This window comes from Melampsora larici-populina (genome assembly GCF_000204055.1).
Source record: "Melampsora larici-populina 98AG31 unplaced genomic scaffold MELLAscaffold_22, whole genome shotgun sequence".
In the NCBI taxonomy this organism is placed as follows: Eukaryota; Fungi; Basidiomycota; class Pucciniomycetes; order Pucciniales; family Melampsoraceae; genus Melampsora; species Melampsora laricis-populina.
In genome coordinates this window covers 1039603-1048619 of record NW_006768786.1, presented here as the reverse complement: position 1 = coordinate 1048619, position 9017 = coordinate 1039603, and positions in this window count along the sequence as shown.

Below are 9017 nucleotides of genomic sequence, written 5' to 3'. Positions count from 1 at the left end.
ATTGGTTTATGTACTAACAATAAACGCTGAAAATCATCAAGAACTCACATGTAACAATACCTGAAATTTGGGTCATGAGTATGAAGACAATATTTTGTGGTCTAAAAACTTCAATAACTTTTGCAATTCTGCTCCAAATAACTCGATTTTTTGTTCATTCAAAAGCTGAACTATTCTCCTTCACACTTCATAATGTTAGTAAGGTGCTATCTAGTCATTTAAACACTCTACATATGTTCAAACAGTTCTGCATGAATAGCTCTGTAGGATCTTTTTTAGACCAGCTACAGATGTGATGTCTCAATGAAAAATGTAGAGGAAAGGCTCACCTTTTCAATGCACTTCAAATCGAGTGATTTGATCCATACCTGCAAAACTTATTGATGTTTGAAGATTCCAAAATCCTGTCTTCAAAGTCAAGGGCCAAATTTCAGGTATTGTTACAGGTGGGTTTTTGATGATTCTCAGCCTTTATTGTTAGTACATTAACCAATATCTGTGTGTAAAATACAAAAAAATACTCGTCATGACGCCCCAACATCTAGGAACAAGGTGCATATTTTTCAGATTTTTAGCTCTCTTCCTGTTGCCTCAGGACTTTTCTATGTCAGTAGTTTTGTTTACCGCCCGGTAAAGATGACATTTTGTGTAGTGACAAGATCTTAACACAAATTGGATGAGATGCTCTGAATCCACCATTGAGTCCATCATGAGCAGAAGTCTCCATCAAATCACATTCCACTCAGTATGAGTCATGAGATTCAGTTAGTCCCTTCAAGGCAGATCTAGTTCACCATTTGATCAATTTCAAATGAAGGTCAAAAAGGTTGAAATTGGACTTCATTCAGATTTTGTTTGATTGGTTTGACCAGTTGAACTTGCAGTATATAATATCAACTCTGCACAATAATCGTTCCATCAAAACTGTATTCAATTTCAGTTTTATTGATCCGTCTGAAGAACTTTGATATGTTCGTGATACTTGCAAATCGAGTATTTGGTTGAATCCTGGTCAAATTGAGTTGTTGAATCAAAAAGTTGATAAGTCACTGGGCTGAGTTTGAGTTGAAGGGTGGAGAAAATGAAAAAAGATGTGTAGGGTCAAAATTTGATGAGAGATTTCTTGTGGATTGGAAAGTGATTTGTCTTGCAGGGGATTAGTAACCTTTCTTTTATAAGCCAAGGACTGAGTCCAACAAAAGACCGGATTTAATAGCTTGTTTTAATACAATTTTTGTTTAAAAGTCTGGTGGTAAATGCAAATCAAAAGACAAGGTGAGACAAACAATAGTGTGTAAATAACAAAAGGAGACAAAATGTGTGATTGAAAACATCTTGACTACAAAAGCTCTCCAATGGAGACATCAGATAAAAAGGGAATAGCACCTGATACCCAGAGGCGGACCTGATCAACAGAGGAGAGAAGGGGTCCAAACCCATGCAAGTGGTCCATCTTTTTAGTATTTAGATTTTCTCTCATTCTTCCAAATCAATCACAGCGGCTTGAGACAATCCAATGTTGGACTTTCTTGGTTTAGTAAATGTTTTGGCTCCCCAAGGGTGTGGACTTTTCACATGGGCAACCCATAAAGATCAGCAAAGCTGTATATTCTGACCGTCCTATCCCCCCAACAAAAGTCAACTGCAAAGTTACCAAATATGATTTCACCTCTTTGAAGGATCAGCTGTTTCCTCTCACCAGCAAGCTCATCAACAATGCCAGTACTGCCAATAAAGATGCCTTGGATTGGAAAATCCAAGGTAACCTTGAATGGCAATAAACTCAGACACACAGTCCAAGGGAATGTAGATCCAAGGATACATTGGATGTTCCAATCCAATGTATCTTTGCCGGCAGTGCAGCGGTGGCAAAACCATCATCCTCGAGACTGCTGAAGTCAGTAATCATTTCAACTTCATGTGTCACATAAACCAACACAAATACTGAGCCCCTGGCAAAATTTGTCCAATCACCTGCACCCAAGTTGTTGAGCACTTCTTCGAAGGACCCCGAATTCAGCTTCTCAGTCCTGAATGGTACATTGCCATCAACAACCCCACAAAATTGGCTCAGGGAGCATTTGATGTAAGCTTCCTTGATCATTTTTGTGATTGTATGTCTTGAATTATTAGCTGGTCTCAAAGTAAAACTGGGTTTGAAAAAACCCGGTACACCCAGTTTTTTTTAACTGGGTGAACTGGGTCGGTCAGCAAAATGCCAACCAGTGAAAACATCTCTTACATCCTTTTTCCTCCACTTACAAAGTTCATCCAAGCCACTAAAGCTGCCACAATGCCACACAAAAAGACCACCAAGAAGCAAAACAGTCCCTCTTCTCCTCCACATACAGCTAGTACACCTTTGATCACCTCAACTCCAGCAAACTTTGGAAATCTACCTTCTGCATCCTTGCTCTTGGCATTTCCAGTCATCTTGGCTGGTGAAGGATCCCCCTCTGCTCATCTCTCTTGATCCAACTTGATTCATTTACAGGTTCTTGCAAGTGGTGGATCACCAGTGATCTCTCTGGGATTTATTAACTTTCCAACGCAAACCCCATCACACAGTCAGCTCGTACCTCCAGGCTCTCAGCCTCAATCAGTAAATGTATCTGCCATGAAATCAAAGACCCCTCCCGCCGCTGAACCACTCCCTGAAAGAAAAACACAAGGTCTGCCAAAGAAATTGGATATCGAGGTTGTGAAGGAGTTGAAGAGTGGTCAGTTGCATGTCTACATATGAAGGTGTCAGAATGTCTGGAAGGTTTGAGAGATTATGCAGCTCATGCATATCCCCCACTCAAAGAAAATTGGAGGTCAAACTGATATTGAACTGACATTGAATTGAGATTGGATTGAGGTGAATGGAACTCACTGGCCTGCCAGTGACTAGTAAAATTACACTGTGTGTAGATAGCAATGGTGACAAGGTAGTGGTGGGAAAGTTAGCTAAATCAAAAAAGTGTAAAGTACCTGCAAATGGTACAGCTCTTGGTAAGTATTCTCAAAGTGTTCCATCAGGTAACTTATACTGATGCTCACAATTTTATTTTGAGAAATACATAGCAGTGTGTCCTTGGTATTGTCTCTTGGAATTGGTGATGCTTGGAAGGTCCAACATAATCCCTGAGGAGACTTGTGACACTCTAGGAGATGTTTCCTGTGAGTCTTTAGCTTCTGATTCAAAGCCAAGATTGAAATGTAGCTTGGTACAATTAGATCTCAAGGATGAAGATTATAAGGACAATGTTAAAGATGATTTCTTGCCCAGAGAAGTCTATATGGCATCTGGCAATGAGGATGTGAAGGAGATCTTCAAAAAGGAGGAAGGCTCAAACAGTCAGGAGGTGGGACACAAGAAAAATAAACATAAGTGATCTTGGGCATGAGCAAAGATGACTTGGATGTTGACCAAACATATTTCTAGAAAAAAGACCTGAATCAAGGAATGGGAGTGCACCTTGTGACACCCTTGGTCTACAAACGCTAATGAACAAATTTCTACCTACCAAAGCTGAATGTGAACATGCTGTGAAATAATCTCAAAAGAAAGATAAAGAACACATCAGATTGACTGCCAAAATAGCTAATGCCATAACCGCCATGTCCACCAATTGCCAAGAAGATGTGAAACTCAAACAGGAGCAACTATGTGGTGAAGCAATAACCAAGTTCATGTTGATGGGCAATACATTTGACAAGGCGTTCAGAAATTAGGCTTCATTGATATACCCAGCTCCTCAAGAACCTCAGATACCTTACGCAAGTACTAGTAAACACACCTTGGAAGGTTCAACAATTAACTCCAATTTAGATGGCTTGCAAGATTCTGAGACAGAAAGCTCAGTTAGATTTAATCCCTCCAATGACTTGGATATGTATATAGGTTCTCCTGAGGTTTGATAAGTTTGTTTCAATGTACCTCCAGAAGTACAAGATTCCCCTTAGTTCAAATGTCTCACAAGATCATATTTTGACTAATATATATATGTGTGTTTCTGTCAAAGTTCTATACCAAAATGTGCTCTTCACACTTGAAATAAATCCGGTTTTATTTATCTTTTTTGAAAGAGATACACAAATATTCCAACAAAAGCACTCAGAGCATCCGCACTCGTGCGGCAAATCGAGTGCGGTAAGTGTAAATTTACTGCAACGGCGGGGCTTATTCCACACCGGGAGCAAAGTAGACCCGCGGTACATAATTTTAAGGTTGATTTGAAGTAAGACAGAAGTAAATATAATCATAGCCTACCTCGTACTTTATCTCAAGTAACTACTCGGGTCCGGTAGCTTTCCGACTCGAATCAACCTCCATCTCACTCAACAATATTCATACACACCACAATCTGACCGATGGAACCCAAAGAATCGAAATCTTGCAAGCCACGCGCTCCGAACTGGACACCAAAAGAAGAGCAGCAATTGGCCATGTCTTGGATACATGTCTCTTCCGAACCGGAGATAGGAACTAATCAATCCTCCGAGATGCTCTTCAAGAAGGTTGCCGATCACTTCAACTCAAAGATTGACCTCCATCAACGTGATTGGGAGCAAGTCCAAACCTGGTGAGTTGAGTATGTTGTCTACTGAGTCATATACAATGGCTCATTGTTGTTTCTTGAAGCTGGAACTCTCTCCGAACCTCCACACTTAAGTTTTCTAGTTGCTACGCTAAGATCGAACGAGCTCCCCGAAGCGGTAGAAAGTCTCTTTGTCATATGCTGGGTTTGGGGAGAGGTAGTCGGCAAAAAGTTGGGCATTTGCTGCTTCTCTATCCCTATGTACCATTTTTTTCTTTGGTCGTTCATTTTCATTGTCTTGATCTGAATTATCATCTGAACTTGAATCTTGACTCCACTATGCGAGCTCCTCCCTGAAAAATTCTCTTGTTCTTTTGAGGTGTCTTGAGAAAAATGTGCTTTCTGGCATTCTGGATCGCAAAATTTACTAGTCTTACTTCTGTGTTTTACAAATTTACAAACTTTTCACCGCTGTGGGTTTTGTACAGTATAGGTGAAGTAACTAATGATACATGGCAGATACTGGACACGAGTGTGATAATTGTACATAATTAGTAAATTTTAACTTACCGTACAGGTCGGTACCACAAAAGTTACCGAAACGTACCACAAACGAGTGCGGGTGCTCTCAGTATCTTTTTTTGCTCAAATCATTGTTTTTTATCATACGTACACACACGGATATGGGTGTTTAGGGAGTTGTTTCAATTTTGTTTTCACCTTAATTTAGTTAGAATCATGACCAAAATGGTGATCATCAGTTTTGACATCAAGTATATGTCTCTACTTCAACTTAATCACAACTTATCAATACTTTTGGCAATAATTTCCATAGATCTCCTAATCAAAATCATTATAAATTGAACTCAGATTATAATTATCTTTCAGTGTCCAAATCTATTGAAAATACTACATTTTCTTTATCTATAATTCATCATAATGAAAACTTGATAAAAAAATTATCTGCCCATTCTACTCTTGCTCCACTTTGAATTCCGTTGTAGAACTTCTACGCAGTGTAGGGTAGGCTGAGCCGGAGAGGGGAAGAATCACCACTCGTGAGAGCGGATGAAACTACAGGCGCTGTGAAGCTGCCCTCGCCCTTCAAAAATGATTTCAAAATTCAAGATGAGGCTTCTCAATTTCACTTCTTTGTCTTTTTAAGGTCTTCCAAAACCTATTTTACACCACGCGGTTGGATGCGCAGCGTTTGGCGGAGTCTAACAATACTACACACAGAACTGTACTGTCCTGTCACAGGTGAGAGATACCTGTAACGCGTAAATTGGTGTAGCAAGGAGGGGAAGAAGTTTTGTCGGCGGCGGGGTTTTATCCGGAGAAATTAAGATACTCGGACTCAGGGCCAACTTTTGAGGTGAGGTTTTATAAGATAACCCTTCAACAAATAACACTAATCAACAAAAATAAGACTTCAACCGCTTCTTCAATTACAACTTTAAAAAACACAGGTACGCTATTGCTTTCTCTCTTCCCTTCTCAACCTAACACAATCACACAAAAAAAAATTGCTTCTGAACTTGATACTAACAACACTAATAATAATCCTTCTAACTTTCGAATAGGCTTTTGATAAAGACTTCACACAAGTAACAGCAAAGAACGCTTTCGGACTTCAACGCACAACTCGAACCAACTCTCGAATGTACACTCTAGAATGATCCACTACAATAGACAAAAAACGGAACAATAACTACACTTGATGTGAATCTTACTCAATCCGTACACAAAATCAAAACACACAAATAATTTGGTGCCCCCTTTTCTTTTCCCTTCAAACAACACCCTTCTTATACCTTTCGATTGTCCAATTTTAGCTCATGACGTGTCCTCTAATTCCCAACCCCAACGTGTTTCCTCTGACCTATCCTTCTCAAATTCGATTTATCATTTATACAATATGTGAGTGTTTTTTTTCCTTATCTTACTTGTTCCTTGCATCGATCATCTTCTAAGACTGATATCTATCTTTCCTTCCCTTTGTTTTCTCATCATAGATTTTTTCCTTTACTCCTCCACTTCCTTATCACACATTAACTCGATCTCTTTCAATCTACCCGCTATGTAAGTACTTTTTTTTTACTTGATCTTCTTTTCCTACTTGTGTTGCTGATCATCTTTCACTTCTTTTCACTTCCATCTCTATTTTACACTCAATCTCTATACCTCCACTAGCTTGATTCTGAACTGTTCGCTTCTCAAAATCAATCCCTTCATCGATACTAACTTCAACATACTCAATCCGATTTCGATCTCCAATCCTGAAACCGATCTAGCTTCAGCTTTTGACCGTGAAATCAATTCTTTGATTATCTTTGTTTTCTTTTATTCTGATATTTGTTTTATTAACTCTTCCTATAGCTTCTTAGCCTCCCTACTCGAATCTCTCCCAATTTTCCATTTTTAATCTATTTTATGTAACTATGATCAATCAACTCTTGTTTTACCAGACTATCTTCTTGATTTAAACTTTCAGAATATCTATGTTGTTTTGAGTTTGTTAGACTCAGTTTCTTAACCAACCTTTAATGAAATAAAATAAAATAAATTCATATTCTCTTTAAAGTTCTGTGTGAGGATTGTGTCTTGCCTGGCACTTGAGGAGACCATAGCGAGTAAACTTGAGCATGAGCAAATATGATTCTTTTTGTGTATAAATAAAGAAGGATGAGGTGGGTTCTGATCACCACACCGTGCTGTGGTGAAAATCTAAACAGGATTGTTTAAATCATCATTGAAAAAATGGATTCAGCCACAGAGTTGAACATAAATATAAATTCTGCTGCATAAGTTCTTACTCCTATGTACTGTGACAAAACACACCTGAACATGTATTGTTTGTTTAGACTATTGTTTGTTTAGACTATCAGTAAATGGTTTAGAAAACTTTGTTTGCCTTACAAATTTTTCTTTTTGTGAGCCTTATGGGACTGAGACATTAAGACACATGATAGTTGAGGGGTTCAATGAAGATTATCTGTTGAAGTATTTACAGTCAAACCTGTGCAAATGCATACCTGTGCAGATGCATAATTGGCCATTTTGCATAAGGCTTGGGTTCCACCAAGCTGGTGTGGGCCAAAATTCAGATTAATGCATGATATAATACTGAATAGCCTTTTGGCAGAAAAATACATATGTTGGTGGTCATAATGCATAAAGCCCCGGGGCCGGCCCCGGGGCTTCCTGCGATCTGGAAGACAAAAATTTGTCAAATGAGCAAGCTGTACATTTGTACATCTCATAGAACTTCCTGAACTCGATTTTTAAGGATCATTGTACACATCTACAATACACGCCGCACTCGTTGCCTCCTTTGAAAGACCCAATACATACAGATAACTTTTTTGGTTTTGTTGAGCGTGGTCTTAATGCATATTTTTATGTACTATGACCATAATGCATAAAGTTATGCATTAACAGAAAACCTGTGCAAATGAATGAACGGTCAAATTGCATAGAAAAACTCGTCCACCCAAATTATGCATTTGCACAGGTTTGACTGTATGGTACTCAAAGCTACATATGTACGCATACATAGTTGTTGTGTATAGTTTTTTGTGGCGGGGAAAAGAACAAAAGAAGTATTTTCAAAGTATTTTCCCCGCCAAAAAAAAGTACAGAGCCCAAAGTATGTACACGTACATACTTGCTTTGAGTACCGCAATTGTCTTTCTTTACGGATCTTGAAGTGGGATACTAATGTTCCCCTAATACTGTCCATTTGGCCAGGGGATATGCATGATAAAGCAATTTGTGTGGGAAGTTTCAGTATCATTGTAGTAGGTAGTTTGGTGCCCAGCTGCCACATAGGTTCAAGCAAGAGCATCAAATCTTAATTGTTTTCTAAATCCAAAAAAAACCTTCCAAATCAAATGATCAGGTTTTCCGTAATTGGTGATCACTCATTTTGAACATTTTTTTCTTCTTCTTGACACTCATGCTAAACAACCTTATAAGATAAAAATACTGATAAACATTAAGATGAGAATCTTTCTTTAAATTTTTTTTCTTCAAAGCTTCTAAACCAAATCAGAACATGTACCATGAGAGGTGAAATGTGAAATGTAAGTGTGAGACATGCAATGAGATGTTGTGGGATCACCCAAATGGTCAAGTGGGGTTCCAAATAGGATTCAAGCTTTACATAGAGGTGTGGTATCCTCTTTTTTCCCTAAACCACTTTCTTTGATTATATGTAGGTAGATAATCATTCATGGTTCATGTAGTGTGATAGGAACTTTATGTAACATTACTGGTTTGAAGTACACTTTCACCAAGTGTAAATAATAATGATACATGTAGTTTCACATTTTGGCACATACCATATTAATGTGGCCGTTGAATGCCTTGCAAGAATAGGCTGAGAAATACGGATGAGTTGTATTCAATCTCTACAGTGGTGTTAAGTTACAGTATGTTATTTTAGAACAATTGGATAAATATAAGAGTTCCCTTGTTGCGGGCGCGCCCGCA